Source organism: Mustela nigripes, chromosome 10 (assembly GCF_022355385.1).
Source record: "Mustela nigripes isolate SB6536 chromosome 10, MUSNIG.SB6536, whole genome shotgun sequence".
Classification (NCBI taxonomy): domain Eukaryota; kingdom Metazoa; phylum Chordata; class Mammalia; order Carnivora; family Mustelidae; genus Mustela; species Mustela nigripes.
In genome coordinates, this window is record NC_081566.1 from 40,980,711 (window position 1) to 41,005,284 (window position 24,574).

General features: G+C 46.9%; 1 long non-coding RNA gene across 2 annotated transcripts in view; it reads right to left on the minus strand.

The window, feature by feature from the left end:
• Positions 1-37: 37 nt before the first annotated feature.
• The window catches only part of LOC132025630 (uncharacterized), a 48,569-nt gene continuing 24,032 nt past the window's right edge, over positions 38-24,574 (minus strand). The window contains exons 2-5 of one of the 2 annotated variants that reach the window (XR_009406655.1): positions 8,200-8,374; positions 5,083-6,102; positions 4,515-4,708; positions 38-2,443 (exon numbers count right to left, since the gene is read on the minus strand). This is a non-coding gene — a long non-coding RNA (uncharacterized LOC132025630). Of the gene's footprint in view, positions 2,444-4,514; positions 6,103-8,199; positions 8,375-24,574 lie in introns of both variants that reach the window. The other variant, XR_009406654.1, reaches the window with a different exon arrangement.

A 24,574-nucleotide genomic window follows, 5' to 3' on the forward strand; every position in this document is an offset into this window, starting at 1 on the left:
TATGGTGGGGCGCCTGGGTGGCTCAGTGGGTTAAAGCCTCTGCCTTCAGCTCAGGTCATGATCTCAGGGTCTTGGGATCGAGCCCCACATCAGGCTCTCTGCTCAGCAGGGAATCTGCTTCCTCCTCTCTCTCTGCCTGCCTTTCTGCCTACTTGTCATCTCTGTCTGTCAAATAAATAAATAAAATCTTAAAAAAAAAAATGCACTGATGGAGACGCTTAGGTCTTCAGGATAGAAGAAAAGGGGTCTCAAGGGCAAGGCAGAAAGCTTCTTGTCACAAGCCCGGCCGAGGTCAGGCAAATGAACAGCCAGGGCCTTGATGCACAGACGCAGGGTTCTGGGCTCCAGTGGCTTTAATCCCTCCTGCCCCGGGGCCCAGACCCGGGACCCAAGACTGTGCGTGGCCCCTGCTGAAGTGGAGACCAGGCGAGGCCACCTGTTGAGCCAACCTGGTTGATATATGACACATTCCAGAAAGCAGAAAAATGGGTTCCTTGGGGCTCCCAAGTCCTGTTGGCAGTTTTGGCCTCTCAGCCCTAACCTTATCTGCCTAGGCTCTGCTGAGGGACTGGCTGGGCCTGGACAAGTCATTTGGGAAGTGTCTGAGATCAGAAGAAAAATAACAGAGCCAGGATCTGGGAGACACATTAATTTTTCCATCCTGTGTCCTGACACCAGTTTTTCCATAGGGGAAATTGAGGCCATGCTTCTGCCTCCTTCTTGACCTCTGTGGCCCTGGCTGGGCCTCCTGACCTTGGTGCCTCATCTCAACCTTCAGAAGACAGTGTGCATCCGCTCAGGCCAGGCTTAACCCCGAGATCTCCCACCCGTGCTGCCCTTGGGCGTCTGGTTCCTCTGCAACCCTGGGCTGCTGCTTCAGGCCCGTGCACATTCCTATCTGAGGACAGAAGGGGTCGTGATGGGCTCACAGTTCAGTCCTGGAGCTGCAGCCTGGAGCTCGGCAACATGGAGGGCCCAAACGGATGTCGTGCGGCAGCCTGGGGGACATGTCTGGTCTCAGGGTTCCTGGGGTCTGAGCAGGAGGAAGACAGCTCCTTCCATTCACAGCCCCCTCAACCCCAGCAAATAGCAAAGCTGTGGAGAGCAGCCTTGGACCTGCACCCAGACTAAAAATCGCCCATTGGGAGCACTGCCTCTTCCCAGGCTGGTTCCCTGAGAAGCCCCACATTTCTTCATCAGGGGCACAGGGCCCTGGTCAGATTTTCTCTCCTCCTCCATGGGCCACCGCCTACCCTACCCCAGAGAAGCTTGGGAAGTGGCCTTTCCAGCTCCTCCTCCCTGGCTCCCCCCCCACCCCCATCTCCAAACTTGGAGGACCTAGGTCTTTCTATTTAAAGATGTCTGCATGCAGAACACACTGGTGGTCCCCAGAGTGGGGGTGGGTGGGCGGACAGGTGAGATGGGTTAAAGGGATCGAGAGCACATGTACCGAGATGGGCACTGAGCACCTGATCCGAACAGAACACTATATGTTAACTCTACTGGAATGAAAATTTTAAAAAACGGGTGCCAATCAGCCAAAGCAGCCATAAGGACCTTATTTGCTATAAAACTGTACAACTGAGATTGTGATCACCCACCTCAAAAATATGGGTAGAAAAAAAGAAAATATCTCTGTGGAAATGGACAGGAGGAAACAGGATCACATATCACATATCACATATCCCCAGCGGCTTTTAAGCCCTTTCTACCAGGATAAAAATAAAAGCCGGGCAGTGGCCGACTCACAGGACAGAGCAGACAAGTGATGCCTCTAGTTCCAACTCGTCTGGTGGGAGCAGTGGGGGGCGGTGGCATCTGTGCCTCTTAACCGGACCGGGCATTTCTTGTGATCAGGAACAATGTCCTCACAGCCTGATAGATCCACAGGGTCTAGGGGTGTCAGTCTCATGGTAGAGGTCAATAAGCATTTCACTCCCTCATTCATCTGTTTCAGCAACATTTGCTGAGTGTCCTGATGGGCCACGTATGGGGACTACAATGACAGGACAGTGGAGTCCCTGCTTTCTAGGAGCACATGACGAGAGAAAGATATGAACATATAAAGTTACAAAAGAGCGTCAAAAATTCCCTGTCAGCTCTGCTGGAGTGGACAGCTAGCCAAGGCTTCCCAGGGAGCCTCGAAGGTTCCAGAGGTCAGGTGTTGATGCAGAGAAGGATGGGGCAGGCAGAGAAGGCCGACTGTGCCGTTCCTCGGAAGCAGAAAGGTATTCCCTGGGTGGCTGGACTGAAATAGAGGTGGAGGAGCCATCTCCTTCTTGTCACCCCTCTCTGATCCCTTCACTGTCACCTCTGGGTAGTGTGGCAGGGGCTGGTGGCATCTGTCTCTGGTCCTTCCCTGGGAGAGACGGAGCTCAACGGTCCTTCCGCCTTCGTCTTGTTGGCTTTTGTCCGGCCTCCTCCTCTTTCAACCCCATGCTTACTGGAGAAACAGAAAGGTCCAGTTAGGACAGGGCGAATATTTGGTATCATGGCTGAGCGCAGAGACTTTGGGGCAAGACTTTCTGAGGTCGCTTAGCAGCTCTGTGATCAGAGGAAACTCCTCTCTGTGCCTCAGTCTCCTAATCTGTAAAATGGGGAAAACAGTAGTGCCTACTTCATAGGGTTCCTGTGAAAAGGAAATCAGATGTGAAACCCTCAGCAATAGCAGGTGGCACGTGGGGAAGAGCCAGCAGGTGCTCAGGCCATCACCACGCCCACCACTGCTCCTCTGGTTGTGGAAGTCTGTGGAAGTCTGAGGGTGCTCTCTGCGAGGCGCTCGCAGCATCTCTCCTCACAGACTGTAGAACAGACTGCCCTCAGGCAGTTGTTCTCAGACTTCTGTGCACACCTCGATTCTCTGGGGGAGCTGTCCAGGCAGCCAAGGGGTTGCTATGACAGGAGATTTGAATCCAGGGGCTCTGGCTTGGGGTCCAGGACTTTGTAATTATAACCACCTCTCCAGGGGTTTCTCATGGACATCAAGGACTGAGAGCTTTGCGGAGGCCAAGCGTGTCCCCTTTCAGGTTCCAGGACGTGCCCTTCTGGGTCTATCACGCCTGCCACTCGGGGCTGGATTAACTGGGGCTCTGTTCCCTAACAGAAGCAGACCTGCGGGAGGGACTTACACGTGTTTTTTTGCATCTTTTTGGCCATTGGGGAGGGACGGATCCAATTTGTGGTGATGGGGAGGGTCAAGGCAAATGATCTCCATCAATGTGAACTGGACGCCATGACCTCAGCTTTCTGTGCTCCAGTCTCGGTGGAGGGGGTGGCCGAGGGAGAAGCGGAGGCCCCTGACCAGATTTCTTTATCACTTTGATAAGACCCCTACCGCCTTCTGGCTGCACTCCTTGCCCTCAGCAGCCATGACAGCCCCGGCCCCCCGTAGCAGGCTGCTTCCTAAAACATAGCTGTCACCCACGTCCCCTTCAAGCCTCAGTGTTGCCTAGGTCACAAGGCTGCCTTGTGGAGCCTTTTATGGTCTGCTCCTTCTCCCTGATCTTACAGAGGACAGCTCTGCTCTATAAATCAACCAGTATCAGCTAGGTGAGTAGAAGCTGAGCGCAGAGGGGTAAAGTGGACAGGGAAGGGGGACCAACATCCCAAGGGCGACAGTGCTGGCCTTTGAGACACAGGCTCACTAGGGAAATAAACATAAAATGATGCCGTGGGGCAGGGACGGTCAATAAACGAACTAATGCCACCTGCTCGCACCTGTGAGCTGGTCCCGGCACTCAAGAGCCCTCGAGGCCTCAGCATACTTCTCAAGAGAGCCACGCCCACATCCTTAGAAGTGACCTGGAGGGGACATCTCATGTCTCTCCTGTCTAGAGAAGTGAGTGAAGCAGCTGAGGTTCTCTGAACAGCAGACTCTGCCTTAACTGGGAGCCAGTAATGATGTGGCAAGCAAAATATTAAAGTGAGGGGTGCAGGGATGGGAGACAGCTCCCTACCCATGCCAGCCTCCCTGGGGAGGCCCCATGGCCACGTGACTGGGTTCCAGCCAATGCAGTGAGGAGAAGCACTACTTGGGGGTCTGGCCCGTAAAGGTCTCTGGTGCCTAGACCTGTGTGACTTTCCTCTGGTCCCTAGGGAGGCGGGGGCCGGAGGTGGTGGGATTGTAGGATGGAAGGAACCTGGATGCCAGCCACTGCTCAGAGGAGGCCTTCCTGCTAGTCCAGAAGGCCCTTTTTGGACTTTACATGAACAAGAAATATATTTCCACCAATTGGAGCCATATGTATTTTTAGGTTTATTCGTGATAGCACTTAGTGTTATCTTATGCAATGCAGGGAGTGAGGGTAGGACTTCCAGGGGCCCCAGCCTGAGAGACTTAAAGGTAAAAAGAGGATGCAGCAAGGTCTAGGTTGTGGGGGGATGTCCCTCCTCATCCAGGAGTCTTGGAAGAAGGGGAGGAGCGGGACTGTTAGGGTGGGAACGGAGTAGCGGTATAGGCTGGCCCAGAGCAGGACAGGGGAGGGGAAGAAGTGAGAGAGAGAGAGATAACACACCTGGGGAGGCTGAGATACGGGTCCTGGGAGGGACAGGGCGGCCCTTCCACTGGCTTGTCGGAACTCCCTTTTTCTCTGCAACCTCTCCATTTGTCCCCTTGTTTGGCTCCTGCATTTCCTCCCCCCTTCTGAGAGGACAAGCTTGCTGCCTCTTCTGTGGAGGACCAGAAAAGTCCTTCAAGAAATGCCAACCCCTAGAAAGCAATAACATCAATGGATTCAAATGTTAGTTAATTCAAATATTTGCACCAAGTGCAAGCCAGTCAGTCACCCTCAAAGTTACTCCTAGGGGTGGAGGGGCGAGGCGGGGGGGCCTGTGATCTAAGGCCAGGAGGTTTAGCTGAGAGTTTGGAGCATTTCTGGGAGGAGAAAACGTTTCGTTAAAAGCCTAGTGCTGATCTGAAAGGAAACAGCCTAGGAAACTACAAAGTCACTTCTGACCTTGGGAAAATAGAAGGCAAATCGCAGCCAGCCCCCCCCTCCCCCCGGCCCAGAGGGAGCACTGAGCTCATCGCCTGCAAGGTTCTGTTCACTCCAGTAAGATGGTATTTAAAGGTTCAGTGTTTACCAAGTGGTGGGCTCTTAGGAGCCTGGAAGTTTTCTAGAAGGGACTTTGGGGGCCTTTGTGGTATGTTCCGTGACTGCCTCCCTCTGCTTGGCTTGAGCTCCTTCTCAGTCCCAGACTGTTGGGAGGAGGGTTCCCCAGAGAAGCCTTGGCTTCCTTGGAGCCTTTCCTGACAGAAAATTCCCCCAGGCTTTAGGCCAGGCCCTCCCTCAAAAACAAGCACACGCGTGTTCTCTTCACGAACGTGCTCGGACCTCAGGAGAAATAGCTAAGGCAGGAGGACATAGAAGAATCAAGAACAATGGCCGGGAAGGGAATTCTTGAAGTACGATGGTAGATCTGGAAGTAGCTGAGAACTACCAGTAATAATCCAGAGGAAGAAGCATGAACCCTGGAGTCTGACTTCTGAAAATGTCTTTATTTCACCCTCGACTGGGAATAATATTTCTGTGTGTGCGATTGCAGGTTGAGAGGGTTTTTCCCCTCAAGATGACTCCACTGCCTATGGCTTCCATCATTGTTGTTGGGAAGTCTGAGGTAGTCTACGTGTCACGCCTTCGCTGGTGATTTCGCTTCTCTCTGTTCTTGGTGGCAAGATCCTCTCCTGGCCTTTCTTATTCCTTGAAATGGGTCTAGTGTGAGTTTCTGTGTGTTCATTCTGCCTGGTACATGTTGTAATCCTCTCTGGATTCATGTCGTTCCTCGGTTCTGGAAAATTCTCTTCAAATGTTCTCTTTCCTCCATTCACTCTCCTTTCTCCTGGGATTCTTGTTAATGTTTATTCAGTTTTTTCATTCTATCCTCCATTCTTGCTTAATGCTTTTCATATGTTCTCTCTCTTTGTTCTGTATTTACACTTCACTTGTTCTCTCCACAGCGATTTCTCATTTCCTGTTTAAACTCTTTAGGGTGTTTTACCAAGGGGTGCCTGGAGGGTTCCATCAGTAGAGACGGAGTTGATCTCAGAGTTGTGAGTTCAAGCCCCATGTTGGGTGTAGAGATTACTTCAAAAGAAAATATTTCCTAAAAAAAAAATAAATTTTATATATATATATATACATATATATATGGTGTATATGTATGTATATAATATATATATGGTGTATATATGGTGTGTGTGTGTGTTTATATATATATATATATATATATATATATATATATATATAGTGTTTCACCTACAAAATATTTTTTTGGTTCTTTTCTCAAACATGCCTGGTCACTTCTGGTGGTATGTAATTCCCTCCTTTGTCACTCCTTTTTCAATTTCTTTTAATGTTTTTTATACCATGACTTTCTATTCTGTATCTGATTGTTTCAATACCTGAAGCCCTTGTGGGGAGGCAGGGGTCTATGCTTGCTGTGGTGGTTTATTGCTTATGTGTTTGGTGATCTTTGATTGTGATCTCCTAGTTGGCTGATTTAATTTCTGGAAAACCTGCAGAACTAACATGAAGATGCTTTCCTCAGTGAGAATTTGCATTTGTTTCTGCTGGAAGCAAGGGCACTCCTGACCAGGGTTTCTGTTATCCCCGGGGTCCTTCACTTAACCTCAGCATCTTGGGTTCAGCTCCCTAATTTGTTGATGGCCCAAGGCTTGGTCTTCTACAGTTCTATTGTTCATCTGGACAATCTTCACCTTTAACTTATGCTCAACATTCCCAGTACTGGTTTTAGCTCATGGCTTTTAAGGCCTTTTTCAGTCCTTATAGAATCATTTACTATGAACCTGGCATTGAAATAATAATTATATTTTGTGCAAGATTGGTTGTGTAGTTGCAGAAGCCTTCAAAATTTCTAGCCCATCAAACTCCTGGAAGGTAAAGTCAAGATCTAAATTTTTATCCTGTTTCTGACATGTTCCAATTGCGAATCTTCGGCAGGGGTGGGTCTTAGCATTTTGTGTCTCTGTCAGACTCCCTGTGAAACCGCCTATAAGAATATCCACTGTGATTCTCATCTGTTTCCCACTGCCACGTGCTGCACTTCGCAATAGAGGGCATTCACATGAATGACATGCCAGATTTTTATCATACCCAAGTCAATGTGGCAGGTAAGTAAAACACTACTGTAAGGGCCTACTTAATAAGAGGGAGCCATTTTGTTGTTTATGCAGTAAACTTAGATTGACCTTATATAGTAAACTTAGATTGACCCTGCCCCTCCCAAAGGAACTTACTTGCAAAGCCCAGATACAAGGGCGGGTCAGGCCAGATAGAGACATCCAATCAGTGGGGCACGCATATATCTACTAGGGTGAACTGTAATTCAATTGGCCGCCTATGTGTGACCTTACATGACTGTGCAGTTTTCTTTGTGTATTGCAATCTCATTGGCCACCGGTGTATAGCCCGGCTAAACTACCTCTATAAAAGTTAGTCTGTGAGGCTGGGAGGGGTTGCGTCTTTGCAAGAGATGGCCCTTGACCGGTCAGTTTGATTCTCGATGCTTGGTACAAAATAAAGCTTTGCTTGACCTTCACTTTGTATCAGTCTCGCTCCTTTGATTATGGACCCTAACACTACAGTAATCTGTGTTTGTCACAACTCTTAATGCATGTGAGATGTGGTTGTTGCAGACATAGGTAAGATACAGCTCGTGTTCTGTGACATTTTCCTACCTTTCCTAATATTCTCCCCCACTCAAAATGGCATTTTAAAACACAAATCAACCAAAGACTTATCATGGGATAACATCAATTCTGAATTCTAACGATATAAAAAATACGGACAATTTGAAAACTTCGGAATTCTAAGCAGGCCTTTAGGTTGCAAAGAGATCACTCAAGCTGCTTGAGGACATATAGGGGCTCATGGTGGTTCTGAAACCAGAAAGCCATTGGGATTCAGCCACATTCTGTTTCTACTCTGTTTCTGTGTCTCTCCATCGTCGCCATCATCATCATCATCATCATCTCTCTCTCTTTCTCTCCCCCTTATAGCCGTTGTTCACTCCCAGTTTCTGCTCCCTTGTAATCTCAGTTTGCACATGACCTTCATGGCCATTCCCTTCTTGGTATATCCTAATCTTTCCACCTTAACTTGTATGGTTAACCCCTTCCTTTTTCCAATAGTCACTAGCTTGGATTCCTGAAAGCGACCTTAAATGAGTATCTCAGTTCACCTTGTTAGCCTGGGCTGGCCCCGTCTGTGAATTGGCTGCCACTGGGTCACCTTTGCCTCAAGGCAACTGTATCCAGGGAGACTGAACCACAAGCTTACAGGGGCTGGAGGCAGGGCAGTTTTCCTTAGAAGAAGTCCGTGTCTTGGCAGGCTTTCATGTAAGACAGACTTTACAGCTGTGGGGGAAACAACAAACAAAGGGTTTGTTACTAAGGGTTTATGGCAAGACCTGGTGACTGAGAGATGCTGGTCATTGAGAAAGACAAGGAGCTGAACAGCTGTTAGATACTAGGGGTTCCGTACATGTTAGTTTCCTGCCTGCAGAAACTTCCCAACCTCAACCCATGAGGACAGGTGACTTGCCGAGGTTCCCTTCCAACTTAGGGTTTTCATGGCATGAACACACACATCTGAAAGCTCTCCTGGTTAGTTGGGAACCTTTGATATCTGCCTGGTTTAGCCTTACGCTTCTGGATGTGAGCACTAAGAAGAGATGGGGACTTCTCTGAAGTGACACAGAGCCGTGGAGCTGAGTTGGCAGGACTAAGGTGGCCTAATGGCTACCAGCATAGACAGAGCCAGACCACCCAGGTGTGAACCTTGGATCCATCGTGTAATCCATTGTTAACTCCATGACCTTGGCCACATGTCTACCTCTTTGCGTCTCATTTCCTCCTGTGTGAACTAGAGGTAATAATTACCCTTATACAGTTGTGGTGATTGAATGACTTGATACACACAAAACCTTCACTCCATGCTGCCATAACAAAGGCCCAATAGACAGAACTTATCGTACTGTTCAAACTTCCAGAGGCCATCCTCCTGATCGCATGCCTCTCCGTGACCCTCCTTGTAATTCACATCATAGAGCAATGAGTCTCCTCTTAGAATCTTCTGGAGGAGATGCCACAAACACTGCAGAAAATCTCATGGCCCTTAAGAAGTAGACATTCTTCCCTGGTTCTAACCTCATTCTGCTGCAACATGATTTCAGGTCGTCTTTGTGTTTCCATGTCCTCAAAAGGAAGAAGGGTATGGACCCCTGATCCCTTGCCCATGTGCCAAATGGATCTACAGCTGGAGACCAGTTCCTTATCTTTACAGTGGGAGGAGGCCCAAAATACTTCAAAAACAGCTGGTAACAGCTGGAAAGAAGCAAGGGAAGCCTGCTACATTGAAACCTGCCCCTTCAGGGGCCGTGGCCTCTCCTCCTTCCCCTTAGGACTTTCCCTCTAAAGAACTTCCAGCTTAAAATGATGAAATCTGTCCCTGGATAAGATCAAATACCAAATATTTGGTATTTTCTAATAATACATGCGGAGTTTTTAAAAAGAAATATGTTTGGGTGGGTTTTGTTTGTTTGTTTGTTTTTAAGATCTTATTTATTTATTTGACAGAGAGAGAAACAGTGAGAGAAGGAAACAAGCAGGGGGAGTGGGAGAGGGAGAAGCAGGCTTCCCGCCGAGCAGGGAGCCTGGTGTACGGCTCCATCCTAGGACCCTTGGGACCATGACTTGAGCAGAAGGCAGAAGCTTAACAACTGAGACACCCAGACCTCCCTGGGTGTGTTTTTATTAAAAGAGATCCTTTCTTCAAAATGTTACAGTTCCTCTATTTTTAGAAGATGGTGGCATTCTCCAAGCATTTGAACGAGGTTTGTGGATGTCACTGGGCTTCCTGCCACACACACACGTGATCATGTCTGCATACACAGAGGTGCGGGCAGAGGAACTCACAGCTGCACACGTTGTTCTGGACACGTTTAAACACCAACATCTACCACATGGTCCTCACATATGCTCATCTACACACATACCCCTGTCTACCTGTAGATATTTGGGTTCATGATGATGACTTCCCTACACACTAACACGTACATACGAACGAGTAGAAGCTAGTAAATCAAGCTTTTTCTGCAGGTCGTTGGCATGTCCTAGCATGGAGCACATGTCCACAGGGTGTCTTTAGTGTGGCTAATTCACCAACAGGTTTTGGGGTAGAAAAGACAGCTGTGTATTTATTTTCCGGGACGATCAGAAATCAGAATTCCCAACTTGCTAGGTTGCCCCATCTCTTCCCTGTCCTATACTTGGCCCTTGAGTGAAATGACTGAGCTTTGCATGGAACTGGGGCTGGAGGGTTGTTCTAATTCAGAGCAATGGGTTCTGGAACATGGGCCCTTGAAAGAGTCCCATGGTGCCTAAGCCATGTCCACGACAGAAGGAGAAGTAAAGAGCTCACTACTGGAAACACGTGTCCAGAAGAGAGCAAGTTTCTCCTGTCCTAGAGCCAAGGAACAACCAGGTGCCGGTGGCGTCCCTGGGGAAGAGGGAGGGCAGTGCAGGCACAGACCGTGTCCTGTGAGAGGAAAGAGCCGGGAGGGCAGGATGGGAGGAAAATCTGAATTTATAAGTTTGTTTTTTACACAAACCAGACTCATAAGTTTGCTTTATTTCGGCTGGAACTCACATCACAGCCACCCTATTTACTGACCTACCGGCTGCATTCCTTAGAACTGATTTTGTTCCCATTCAAAAGGAAACCAGGCAGAGCCGGGAAAATATTTCCTCAGCCAGCTCCTCAGAGCACTGCTGTCTGAGGGAGACCATCTGGCCGAGATGCCCTCCAAGTAAATGCAGCTTTGTCCCCTTCCTGCAGAGAGGAGGGAGTGGGGAAAGGGCAGAAAAAAATGGCAGGGCGGTGTGGCAGTCATTCTAAGGGCGCTTCCTCGGGTCCCCGGGGCCCCTGGAGGCCAGCAGTGCGACTCCAGCTCTCTGGGGACCAGGGGTGTGAGCGCTGTTCCCCACTGCCCCTTTGGAGCTGCCAAAACTGAAATCACTGAACACGGAGTTAGGGGGAGATGCTCAGTGGGGCTCCAACTTCCAGTATTTCTGCCATAGACATACAACTCATGTATATAAACTCAAGAGCACAGATAACAATAAAACACAGTAAAATAATCAGTGCATGATGAATTTTCATTATTTCTTATCTTTGTTACTATCTCTCAGGATTTATTATCTTTGTTTTTTAATGTGATATTGTCACATTAAACTCCTATAACTTAATTCCAAATGATGTATGCCTTTAACAAGCAGCTCACAAGGTCCTGAAAATTGGACAGTTCAATCTTGTGAGCCAGTGTGGGCTGGCTTCAGAGTACGGGGCCAGAGCTCCTTTTTCACTTAGAGTCTGGGGATAAATGCACTGGTGTTAGAACCGCTCCCATTAAAAGCCATGGCCACACCACCAAGGGAGGCTTAGAATGGGCTCCATTTCCTTAAGGAGATTGTCTTCGGACGGTGGAATAGACACCCACTTGAGAGAGAAAAGAGGTTGAAAAACACTTTTGGAGGGCACCTGGGTGGCCTAGTTGGTTAAGCAACTGTCTTCCTTTCAGGTCATGATCCTGGAGTCCCGGGATCGAGTCAAGCATTGGGCTCCCAGCTCCATGGGGAGTCTGCTTCTCCCTCTGATCTTCTCCCTTATGCTCTCTCTCACTGTCTTGCTCTCAAATAAATAAATAAAATCTTTTAAAAAAAGAAAAGAAAAGAAAAGAAAAACACTCTTGGGGTGGGACGGAGGTGGGGGGGAGGGTAGTCTAATTACCATGTATAGTTGACCAGCATAGCTCAACACACAGGTCAGGAGTCTCCACCTTCCCCAGCCAGCTCTAAATCCTATGTGCTTCAGCTGACGCCATCAAGATTACATGACAACTACTGGTTTTGTTCCCTTGAAACCCTTGTACTCTAAGGATGGTTCTCCACTGATCTCGGAAGCTAAGTAGGGTCGGGCCTGGTTAGTACTTGGATGGGAGGATGGTTCTCTGGTGGGAGCTCCCTGATGTCTCAACACTTTGCTCCCTGGGTCTCAACACTTTGCCACTTAGCTGGAGGGTCCTGGAGGGTCTGTGACTATTGTGTCTCCCTCTTATTTCCTGGACCCCACCTAAAGGAGCTGGGATACTATTTGTCTCCCAAAGCTCTGCTGTGGGAAGCATTTGCTCATGAGAGGGAGAACATGTTCCCCAGCTGGGGTTGAGGGGGTCTACGCCTCTACACCCAGCTCCGACTTTCTGAAAAATGACTGAGCTTTATCGAAGGCACACGGATCCAGAAAGGGCAGTGTGCAGAAAAAGAGAGTATAGGGACTGAAACCTGAGGGAAAAATCCATTGAGTGGCATTGCAGAACCAACAACAGAGCTATAGTCACAGCTCTTGCAATTTGTTGAAGGACATATAGAGTGTGCCAGAAATAGGAACATCAGACAATAGACAGTGGGAAGCCTCTGAAGGGTTTAAAGGGTAGAGAGGTAGGCGTGAGCAGTGCTAACGGATTTGTGTCTTCCATTTGAGGGTCATCTGTGATGGCTGCTTATAGACACAATCAGCCCCATGGTTCTTCATACTCATCAGGACATTTGTGATGTTGGCCCTGTGATTTGGTGTCCCTCAGCCCCCTCTTGTCTTCATCTCCCTCCTGCCCCAGGTGGTTACTATGGGTCTTCAGTGTACTCACCCCTTGTGCATGTCCCTGTCTTCCTCCATCATATCTACCCAGCAAAATCCAAACCTTGGTAGACCCAGCACTCTGTTCTGTACCATTCCCAAGCAAGCAGACATGAACAGAAGAAAACTACCCCTGCATAGCCTGGTCCTTTCCTTAATGCAAGACAACTCATCTCTAAATGAGGCTCAGTACTGCCGGGGTATCAGCTACATTTCCCCAGTCAATTCACCCCCAAGTCCCAGCTATGGGTTGAACAGCCTGTTCTATTGGGACAGGTCCCTTCCCTGAGACATTGGGTTGATCCCTTCTCCTCCTGTCTACTCAAGACCTTCACTACTGTGGTCTGCCCCTCTTTCTCCTGACACATCAATTCTTCCCTGTCTAGGGGAACAAAACTCTAAATTTCATACAATATTAAGACTTCTCTCTCTCAGTCCTGTCTGCTTCAGGCAGGAAGCTGCAGGGGCAGGAGGGATGGTGGTCCACTTGTCCTGTTTCCTTGCCTTGTTCATCTCCTCATCTTCCCTTACCTCACTAGGCTGCCCCTTGGTCCCCCAGATCGTTGCTCGGAGAGGAGAAAGATGGAAGAGATAGAAAGGTCTTACTTGACTGTTGTAGCATAGAGCTAGTGATTTCTGGCCTTGGTGGGTACTTAGAGCCGCCATTCTTCTCTGGGATCTGATGAGTGTTTCTTGGTGATGCTCCTGTTGGGTTTCTCTGATGGCAGCTTCCTTGATGCAGATCATGCCTTTCCTCCAGCTGCCCATTTACTATTCCATTTACTTAGCTCATGGGCATCCTGGGGTCCACACCACACAGATTCTTTCTGGGGCCCTGAAGTTCCTCTGAGCAGTCTTCTTGGGAAGGGTCTCTTTATGGAGATGCCCAAGCCACCATCCCTATTCCAAGCTCCTATCAGGATATTGGTCCTACCATCATGAGGGAACGGAGGTTTCCCAACACAGCTCCCTCTGCTCCACTATGCCAAGGTACTAGCCAGTCACAGTATCTTGCCTTTTATACCTTCATAGGCATGGGTCCTGCCTGTTATATATTCTCCATATGGTCTCCATATTCTCCTCCTCACTTGGTTTGGGGCAAGGTCTCTTCCCCTCCTAGGCAACACTCCTATAGCTTTCTACAAAAACTTAAATCCTCTTTTTTCTCTACCTCTCTCTGTCTCTGACTCCTCCTCCCCCAACTTCAGTCTCAACCCTTCAGTACCCTCTAGGGGATTGAGGTACTTAGGGTTGCAAAACGGGTTTTCATTTATCTCCTTTGCAAGTCCTGCCTGGTGGCTTGGCTCCTCACTCTGCCACATGGGGTTGCTTTGCACCTATTGTTTTGTGCTAAACTTTTGGGCTCCCATCAAAACTGTGGGAGAAAGAGTCGTGTTTTAGCATCTTGCTACTCATATCCACATCCATCTCTGAATCTCCATGGTGTAGCCTGGAAAGCTGTGGCTGAACAAGAAAAGAGGACCTGGGTTGAGAAGCATAACTGTAGAGTAACTGTCTGGGCTGCTGAAACAGAATCCCATAGACAGGGTGCCTCAGTAACAAACATTGATTTCTCATGGTTTTGTAGGGTGGGAAGTCTGAGATTATGGCACTGGCAGATCTGGTGTCCCATAAAAGCCCACTTCCTGGCTCATAGATGGCCAACTTCCTGCTGTAGACGGAAGTGGGAGGGAGCTCTCTGGAGTCTCTTTTGTAAGGGCACTAACACTGTCTGTGAGCGCTCTCCTCTCATGACCTAATCACTTCCCAGAGGGCCCCCTCCTAATACCATCCTATCAGAAGTTAGGATTTCAACCTAGGAATGGGCAGGGGGCACACAAACATTCAGTCTACAGTAGTCATTTTCGTGGTGGAGCACCAGCGCAAAGGCCTATGAACATCCTCCAATTTTTGTTTCTAGTAAGACCTGGCCATTCATCTCTTCCTGGGTTCTTGTGCATATGTGACCCTGCTGAGGCAATGGAATGGCCCTCTTTCCCCTGTTTCCAGAAATACCCAAGAGCTGGGTAAGAGCCTTCCGGGGGATTGTGAGGCCAAAGTAGTGTGGTCTCCCCAGGCTCTCCTCCCAGGAGGCATGCCTCAGATGCATGTTCACTTCCTGAGTTGAAGGAGATATCAAACTCTTTCTTTAGTTTTTCCTTTGGGCTCTAGTTTCTCCCTGCAGGCCAGAAAAATATGGTTTAGCCCTTGGATCTTTTTCTACTTTTGCTATTTTCTTCTTTTTCTCCTTCTTTTGGTGACATTGCCCCCGACTCAATTCCATGTTCTTTAGCCGTTTTTGTCATTTTGATTCTTCTTCTTGATGGGGAAGTATACTGATGTAAATAAACTGCTTGCTCATGTCTAGCTGTTTTGTTCTTGTTTGTTCATTAAGACTCTTTATTTTTGTATACCTTTCACCTCTGGTGGTTTTTTTTTTTTCCTTTGAAACTCTTAACTTTCATTTTCCATTAATTATTCATATCTATTACATTTTATACATAACTTTACTTTGTTTCCTTGTAAATTATGTAATTATTTTTACTTTAAAAGATGCTTACATACCTGGTTTTAAAAATAATTATTCTGAAGGGTTTTTGTTTTTCTATTTTGTTCGGCCATTTGTCCAAGAATCTCCTTTACAGCAAAAGTATCCAGTTTGGAATCATGTGTTGCATTTTGCTGCTGTGTCTCTTTAATCTCCTCCATCTGGATTGGTTCCTCAGTTTTTCCTTGACTTTCATGACCTTGACACGTTTGAGGATCATAGACCAGTTATTTTGTGATGTCTTTCACTATGGATTTATTTTGATCCCTTTTGATTTGACTCGGGTTACGAGTCTTTGGCAGAAATATTATAGGAGTCATCTGTGTCTCATTGAAACCTACTAAAAGAAGCTCAATTTACATTGAGCTTACATCACCCCTTGCTGAAGGGTCTTCTCCAGTCACAACAGTTGAGACCGGATAGGCTTCTCCACAACTGTGATTTTCCTTATTCCTTTGTAACTAGTAAGTATTTTATGTAACTAAGAAATACTTTGAAACTATTTAGATATACCATTCCTCTTCAGACATGCAATTTATTTCTTTATATTAGTTTAGACCAGAAGTCAACAAACTCTGTGTTTAAAGGGCCAGATAATAAATATTTTAGGTTTTGCAAGAGGCAAAGTTGAGGATATTATGTAGGTACTTTAAAAAAAAATAAATCAATTAACTATTTCTGGGAGAGAGCGAGCACTGGCAGGAAGAGGGGAGAGGGAGAGACAGAATCTCAAGCAGGGTCCACGCTAGGTTAGAGCTCGATGTGGGGTTTGATCTCAGGACCCAGAGATCATGACCTGAGATGAAATCAAGATTCAGATGCTTAACTGAGCCACCCAGGTGCCCCTTATGTAGGTACTATTATAACAAGAGGGGCAAAATTTTTTCTGCAGATTTTCATTGATGAAATTAAAAATGTAATTATTGAGTACTCTTTTTTTAAGGCAGGTCTCCTAATGAGAATGGAATTCTACCCTTGGTTGGGGAGAGATTAGATTTAATTGTTAAATCAAAGTTAGCGTTCCCTATTATCATACTAATTACAGGTGTTCCCCTATAAAAACCACTCTTGTGGCCCATACAAAAACAGACAGCAGTCTGGATTTGATCCATGGCCATAGCTTGCTGACTCATGGATTTGCCTTTTACTCGATGGGTTATAATCTCTTACTAACATGTATCTGGATGTTCAGATTATCCAAGGCTCTTCAAGCTGGCTTCTGTGCCCTTTTGCCTCCATCATTCTTTGGGCCCTTCATTGCCAGTCTCGTTTTGTACTTTCTCTGCTCCTGCCTTGAAAACAGGCATTTCTTCCAAGAACCGTAGTGTCTTTCAGTGGAGAGTAACACTCAGAAGCTGGGATCTGGGAGCCACATGTGCTCAGAGCTACTGGGCTGTTGCTCTTCCCAGGCCCTCTCAGTGGGCAGAGCTAGAACATGAGCATGTGTTTACAATGCTCTTGAATCAAATCTAATACTATGGGATAGTTTCCACTTTTCTCCCTTCCCATGTTTGCAACAGAGAGAACCCTGGCTTTCACTATACTTGAAAGACTATCTCATTTGGTCATTCACCCCTATAGTCAATTTTCCATTACTGTTGCCAACCCTGCCCCTTACTGACACCCTCTTCATCCTGCTTGGCCTCTGATGTCCTTCTCTAGGCCACCCTGCATGTGGACATCTGGTCACCATGCACGGGCTCTGAGTCTCCATGCAAGCTGCTTTTTTACGTGGCGCCTCCAGGTGCCCTGTTTGGACTGACCCCTCATGACAGACCCTCCCACTCATGAATGCGTTCTTCATGCCCCCTCCCCTGGACCCCAACACCTCTTTTGGGCTGTCCCCACATGCATATCCCGCCTTCCTTCTACCCATGTGAACACCTTCCTGCTCTGCTTGGACTCCAACACCTCATGCGGGTCATCCCCTGCTCCGTGGATGCCCTCCTTACCCTGTCTGGGCTCAGACACCCAGTACTTGGCCTTCACCAGGCACAGATGAAAGCATTCCTCACTCAGTTCAGGCTCCAACACCCCCGCCCCCATGGATGCTTACCTTTCTCTACTTTACCTAACAGCTTCAGGACTGAATTGTGCAGGAAGGGAAAGGAGTAATACTGCTTTCAAAACTCTTTACCAAGTTACTCAGATTTTTCTTAAGATACAGTAATAGCTAATGCTCGTGGTGCTTACTAAATGCTAGGCTGTGCTAAACAGTGTGCATGGAACCCAGATAGTCCTCAGAGTTTCTACAGGAGGTCATTTAATTATAATCTCTAGTTCACAGATGAGGAAGTTGAGGCACAGAAAGGTTTAGTAACTTGCTGAGGTCACACAGCTGATAAGTGATTGAACCAGGACTTGGGTAACTCAGTTTCTAGAGTCCACGCTGTTAACCACTGTGCTGTACTGTATGCAGACTGCAAACCAAACTCAACGGCTAGAGCTAAGCTTCACAGGGAGGAAAATCATTGCTAAAATAAATATTTTGTCTTTTTATGCAACGGTGTGAGTTTCTTTAGAATACGTACATAGCAACGGAATAAGCTATGTGAACCTTCAACTCTGCCAAAGTATTTTTCCAAAATGGTTTTACTAGTTTGCATTCCAACTAGGAGAATACAAGTTCATATTTTTTTCATTTCCTTGGCCATGTCCAGTGTTGTCAGACTTTTGAATTTTTCCAGTCTGATGGGTGTGAATAGCCTTATTAATTTTCAAATTGGCATTCTCTGATTACTAGTGAGGTTGAGAACATTTCCACAAACATACAGAATTTGGGGTTTTCTCTTTGGTGAATTATATGTTCATATTATTTGTCTATGGGTTTATAATTTTCTTACTGATCTCAGGACGTTTTTAAAAATATATAATATGGGTACAAATCCTTTGTTCAGTTATATATATTGCAAATAATTTCTCCTATTGTGTGGCTTGTTTTTCCTTTAATAGATGGTTTTCTTGTTACACACAAGATTATAATTTTCAGGCAATCAAATTGATTACTCTTTTATGGTTTATATTTTCCACTGTTTCCATTGTTTCCAAAGTCTTCTCTACACAGAAGGCATAAAGATACACATTTATACAAAAGGCATACAGTTATACATTTTTATTTTCTTTTCAAAGTTTTAAAGTTTTGCTCTTGCAACATCTAGGTATCTTCTCCACCTGAAATTTATTTTTGTGACCATTTATGAAGTGAATATCTAATTTTATTTTTTTCCATATGGATACCCAGTTGTCTCTGCATCATTTCTTTAGAAGTCCATCTTGTCCCTCTCGATTTAGAGCTATCTCTGTTGTTTGTCAACTCCCACATGTGTGGGTCTGTTTCTGGGTTTTCTAATCTGTTCCACTGGACTGTCTGTCTCTCCCAATAGGAACACCACACTGTCTTAATTGTGGTAGTTGGTTTTTGTTTTTGTTTTTTGGTTTGTTTGTTTGTTTTTAAGATTTTATTTATTTATTTGAGAGAGAGAGGCAATAAGAGAGAGCATGAGAGGGGAGAAGGTCAGAAGGAGAAGCAGACTCCCTGTGGAGCTGGGAGCCCCATGCGGAACTCAATCCTGTGACTCCTGGATCATGACCTGAGCTGAAGGCAGTTGCTTAACCAACTGAGTCACCCAGGCGCCCTTGTTTTGTTTTTAAAAGCAAATCCTCCTATCTAATTAGGGCAAAACTCTCCTGTTACGGCTGAACTTGGCTCTCTGCCTTTCCATATTAATTTTATAATTGGCTCGTCAAGTTTTTTTGTTTGTTAGCTTTTTGCAACTTCACTGCGGTGTACTTAATGCACAAAAACTACACTTTTCACATGTAAATTGGGTGAGTTTCAAAATAGGTATATACCCATAAGTCCTCAGCACAACCCAGCCATTTCCTTGCAACAGACAGACTCTGAGATGGCTCTCGATTTTCCCTGTCCCCTGCTAGCCATGCTCCCAGGTACCCCTGCTCTGGTTTGAATGTTGGTGCGCCTCCCCCCAAACTCACAGGTTGAAATCCTGATGCCCAAAGAGGCGGTGTTAGGAGGTGGAGCCTTGGCTGTGTGACTAGCTGAGGGTGGAGCCCTCAGGACTGAGATTGGTGCCATGAATGAAGGGGCTCCAGAGGGCTCCCTCGCACGAAGACTTGAACATGACCTCTAAGAGCAGCCTTATTTGCAGTAGCCTGTGGTAGCCTGGTTCTCGTCCACTTAATTCTATCATCTCTGTCAATTCTGTGTCTGTTTCAAATATTTTTCTTTTCATTAAGGGTCATATTTTCCTGCCTCTTTGCATGCCTGGGAAGATTTATTTGGATGCCAGACATTGTCAATTTAACACTGTTAGTTGCTGGATAGTTATTCTAGGATATGGTTAAGTTGCATAGGACTAGCTTGATTCTTTGACTTGCTTTCAAGCTATAAGCCAATCCAGAATAACCTTTTATTCTAAGGCTAATTTGGCCCCATTCCTGAGGTGATGCTCCTCTGAAGTGACGCCTCTCTGTGCCCTGTGAGTTAGGAGACCTTTCACTTCCGGCTGGAGGGACCCGGAACTACTTCCTTGAGCTGTGTGAGCAACAAGGATCATTCCGCCCGCTCTTCTGCACGGTCGTTTCCTCACACGCATGCGCTGATCAGTCTTAGGGGGAGACTTGAGGTGAAGGCTCAGGAACTGTGTGTGGGTGCAGCTCTCTCCTCTCCAGCACTCTTCCCTGCAGAGCCTGGCCAACTTGGACTTCCAAAACTCCAAACTCTGGCCCTTAGTTCGGAAATCACTTTGTTTCCCTTCTCTTAGAAGTCATTATTCTATGCTGCTGTTGTCCAAAGTGCGAAAACCATTATTTCATATATTCTGTCTGTTTTTGTTTGTTTTAGTTATTTAAGGGAGGAGGATAAATCTAGCCCTTGTTACTTAGTATGGGCAGAAATGGAAGTCTTTATTCTCTTTTCTTGCCTGCATGTCTACCACCGCAAGTACTTAGAAAATATTTTAAAATCACACAATATATATTTTCTGTAGATGTGATAAAATTCTAATACATTAATACATAAAGCAACATTACTACGTCTGGGACCCACCCTGTTGATTATGTTCCTAGGGATGGCCCCTCCTCCCGGGAGAACTGGGTGAGGTATGCAGCACAAGGGTTAGGCTACAGTGAGGGACAAACTTGTGCCTTTCCATTCAGCAGATCCTGCCTGACTATGTAAGTACATGAGTGTAATGTTATTGTTGAGGGGGAGTTGAAATGGCCCCAAACCCTACAACACCTCCCATTTAAAAAACAAAACCTAAAATCTCTCCCTGATTTCACATTTCTACTTGTAACTATTGCCCCATTTCTCTGTCCTGTACAATGAGCTTCTTCAAAGAGTTACCTAAATTTGCTCTCTCATCTTCTCCTTCGATTCCTGTCTAATTGGGCTTGGACTTCACCATTCCACTGAAGCAGTCGTCAGGGGCCCCAGTGTCCTCCACACTGTTGGACCCCACAGCCGTTCCTCATCTTACATAGCTCCTCAGATGCACTAACCCACCATGCCTTCCTTCTGGAAACCTCCTTTTCCCTTGGTCTCTGGGAAGTCACTCTCATCATCTCTCTTCCTACCTCTCTGGAAGCTCCAGAGATGGATCTCTTTTCCTAGTTCCTCCTCCTCTTTCTGACCTCTTTCCTATCTATAGTTACTCCCTTACATGATATACCAAGTCCATGGCTCTAAATATCATTTCTATGTTGATGACTTCCAAATCTACCTCCCCATCTCCAACCCCTGCCCTGCATCAGACTCCTCTTTTCAATGACCTACTTATCATAAATGGATATTATAAACTTAAGTCTCATACTAAACTTGGTTTTCCCTCTCAAATCTGGGTTCTCTGTAGCCTTCCCCATAAATGACGTGTTCACCCTGCCTGCCAATCATTCAGGTCAAAAATTTTGGAGTTAATCTTTCCTCTGTTACATTTCACATGCAGCCCAACAGCAAAGCCTGTCAGCTGTACCTTTGAGTCTAACCATTTATCACAGTCTCTAGCAGGACACTCCTGTCTGAGCCACCACCAGATTCTCCAACAGCTTCTTAGCTCACATGGCATGGACGCAAAAGGCTCACGAGGCCATGCACGATCAGTCACTCCTGCTGATTCTTTGGCCTCATCTCCTGCTCCCCCCTTTTTTTCTTTCTTTCTTTTTTTAAAAAAGATTTTATTTATTTATTTGACAGACAGAGATCACATGTAGGCAGAGAGGCAGGTAGAGAGAGGGAGGGGGAAGCAGGTTCCCTGCTAAGCAGAGAGCCTGATGTGAGGCTCGATCCCAGGACCCTGGGATCATGACCTGAGTTGAAGGCAAAGGCTTTAACCCCCTGAGCCACCCCAGTGCCCTATCTCTTTCCGATTCAACCACCTGGGTGCCTTTGCACACTCCCTCTTCATTCATTTGTACCTGCTGTTTTTTTCTTTCAGGAGCACACTTCCCCCAGCTAGCCCCATGATATCTTCCCCCTCTTCACTTGAGTCACCTTATAAATGTCAACTTACAAAAGAGATTCAATCACCCTTCTTGTTCCAGTCATTGTTCTATTTAAACATTTATAACCACTTACCATGTTATTAGCTCATTACTTCATCCACACCTCTCACCCCCACTAGAATGTGCCATGGAAGCATGACTGAGAACTACTGCCATCGGTTATATAATAACATTATTTTTTTAAAGAAAAAAAAAAGCAGAAGAGAGTGACCCATAGAATCCAATGCATTAGAGATGTCCAAACTAGTAAGTACTGAAAAATGTCTATCTGGGTAGGCAGTTGAGAAGACCAGCCACCTGGAGAGCAGCTTTTTGGGCTGCTGGGTGGAGATGACAGATTGCAGCGGGTTGAGTATCTCCTCTCCCCCACAGTCTCCCGATTCTTCCTTCAAAAAACTCTTTGTCACTCTTCCCCCCCTTTCAGTCCTCATAATCACACAGTCATACCTATATGCTAACCATTCCCCATGGGGCATTAGCAGTCCTTGCTGTCCAGCAGGGCACAGTCTGATGAAGGAGGACTCAGCTCAAGGAGCTCCTAGTCAGATGGAGAAGGGAGGAGGTGTAGAAATAATGATTATTTAAAAACCACAAAATACAAAAGCAAAACAAGAATGCACCTACTGTCAAGGAAGTGCATGCTAAAGCCATGCCAGGGACAAGGGGCCGATCAGGGAAGGAGAGGAGGCAGGGACACCCTCTCTGGCTTGGGAGCCCTGGGACCGAGTGGGATGTGACATCCATAATTCACAGCCGATCAGTCCCGCAGGACCTGGCGCTCTGACCCCTTCAGAAACCCCTGTCTTCTCTGGCAGCTGAGCCCGTCTCCTTGGAGGCCTAGGGCAGGAAGGCTGCTCTGGGAGATGGACTCAGAAGCCCCACAGCCAGGATGACGGATGAGCAGGCAAGGGCTGTTCAGGGCGGTCTGAGCAGAGAGAGAAATGCTGTAGCAAGCAGGGCTCTGTGTGTAGAGATCGCTGAAGGCCGAAGGACAGGACCGGGCAGAACAGCAAACTCGTAAGAGCGGAAGTAACAAGGAGGGTGCACCAAGAAAGCTGAGAAGGGCTGTCAGTGAAAGATGAAGGAAACAAGAAGCCAAGAGAGAAGACAGCTTTGCCGTAAGTGGGGGGTCACTGAGAGCGATGGGCGAATGTTCCAGAAAACTCCCTGCTGTAACGCCTGGGGACACCTCCTTTGGGTTTGGTCCTTAGCAGGTCCCTGGGGGAAGCTGGGGAGAGCAGTATCCCTGGAGAGGAGGAGGCAGAAACCAGGTTTCAGTGGGCGGGGCTGCCCATGGAAAAGCAAGGAAGGGGATCCCGGTCGGTGGGATTGCCAGATTTAGCAGAAGAAAATTCGGAATACCCTGTTAAACCGGAATTCATTAGAAATTTTAGATAAGCAATTATTTATTTATTTATTTATATATTTTGAGAGAGACAGTGCACGAGCAGGAGGGGGAGGGGCAGAGGGAGCCAGAATCTGAGGCCGCTTTCATGCTCAGCACAAAGCTTGACCTGGGGCTCCATCCCACAACCCTGAGACCATGAGCTGAGCCGAAATCAAGAACCAGATACTAAACTGGCTGAGCCACCCAGGTGCCCCCTGATAAACAATTTTTAAATAAGTCCGTCCCGTGTATTCATTGTCTGCAATTCAAATTTAACTCGGTGTCCTGTGTTTTGTGCAGACAGCCTACCGGAACGGCATGCGGACTTCCCTGTCAGGCCGCACGGCTGGGAAGAAAAGATGAGCACTGAGGGCCAGTGCTGGAAGGGAAAGCTGTGGGGAAAGTTGTGTCTAGGAGGGATCATCCGAGCGTGTAGAGCAGACAGCAAAGCTTTCTGTCCCCTGCGTGGAGGCTGAAGGGAAACACTATAGTGGCAGAGGCTATGGCACTGAGGGGGAGTAATTGATTATTCGAACTCTGGGCTTGTATCCAGACCAGAAATCATTTCCTTGGACCCACCCATAAGAAGCAGACAGTCCCTCCCTGACCCTCCTTCCTGCAAAAAGCTCAGAAAATATAAATCACCAGTTTTAATTTGCAAGTCGATTGCTGCTGCTTTGACATTGTGGGGTTGTGGGTTAATAAGAGCTCTCGCCAGTAAATTTTTTTTCTCTTGTTCTTTTTCTTGGTGTTCTAATGGACCACCATAGTGGCAAACATTTTTCTAAATGGAGCAATCCACTTTGCCAACGTCAACATTTCTTAAAACCCCATCGCCAGAGAGAACCGCGTTTGATAGCTGGATGCCTTGACCAGTTCAGGCCCTCGGTGTGGGTCTTTCCAAGCAAACGAATCAGAGATGTCCTATGATCAAGCCCCTCTTTCCTCTTTCTGTATTTTAACCTCCCTGGGAGTGGCGAAGCTGACAAAGCTCATTTGATGATGAAAGAATGTTTTCATTGGGGTCCCCACATGACATAGTCAACAACTGTTTCTCTCCCTTCTTACACCCCATTCCAACTCACATCTGGTTTGAAAACTGGAACGCTGGTGTCCTATGCCTCTAATTCCTGAGATTTCTGCCAGACTGGTAGCCTTCATCAGTTTTCTGTTGCTGTGTTTGTGAGACAGACAGAAAGAAAGAGATTCCTTTCACTTTCCACAAATACCCTAAATCTGTTTTGTTTTACTTTGTTTGTGGGGAGTCCACCCTACTGCGTGTAGTGCTTTGCTGGGTTAGAGGCGTGTAGACCCCACAGCAGGAGAAGCTCTGTGGCTTCTGCCGCCCCTCCTAAGAATGTCCCTGGCAGCGGGGGGAAGGGGGGGCAGCGGTGGGGGGGGGGGGCA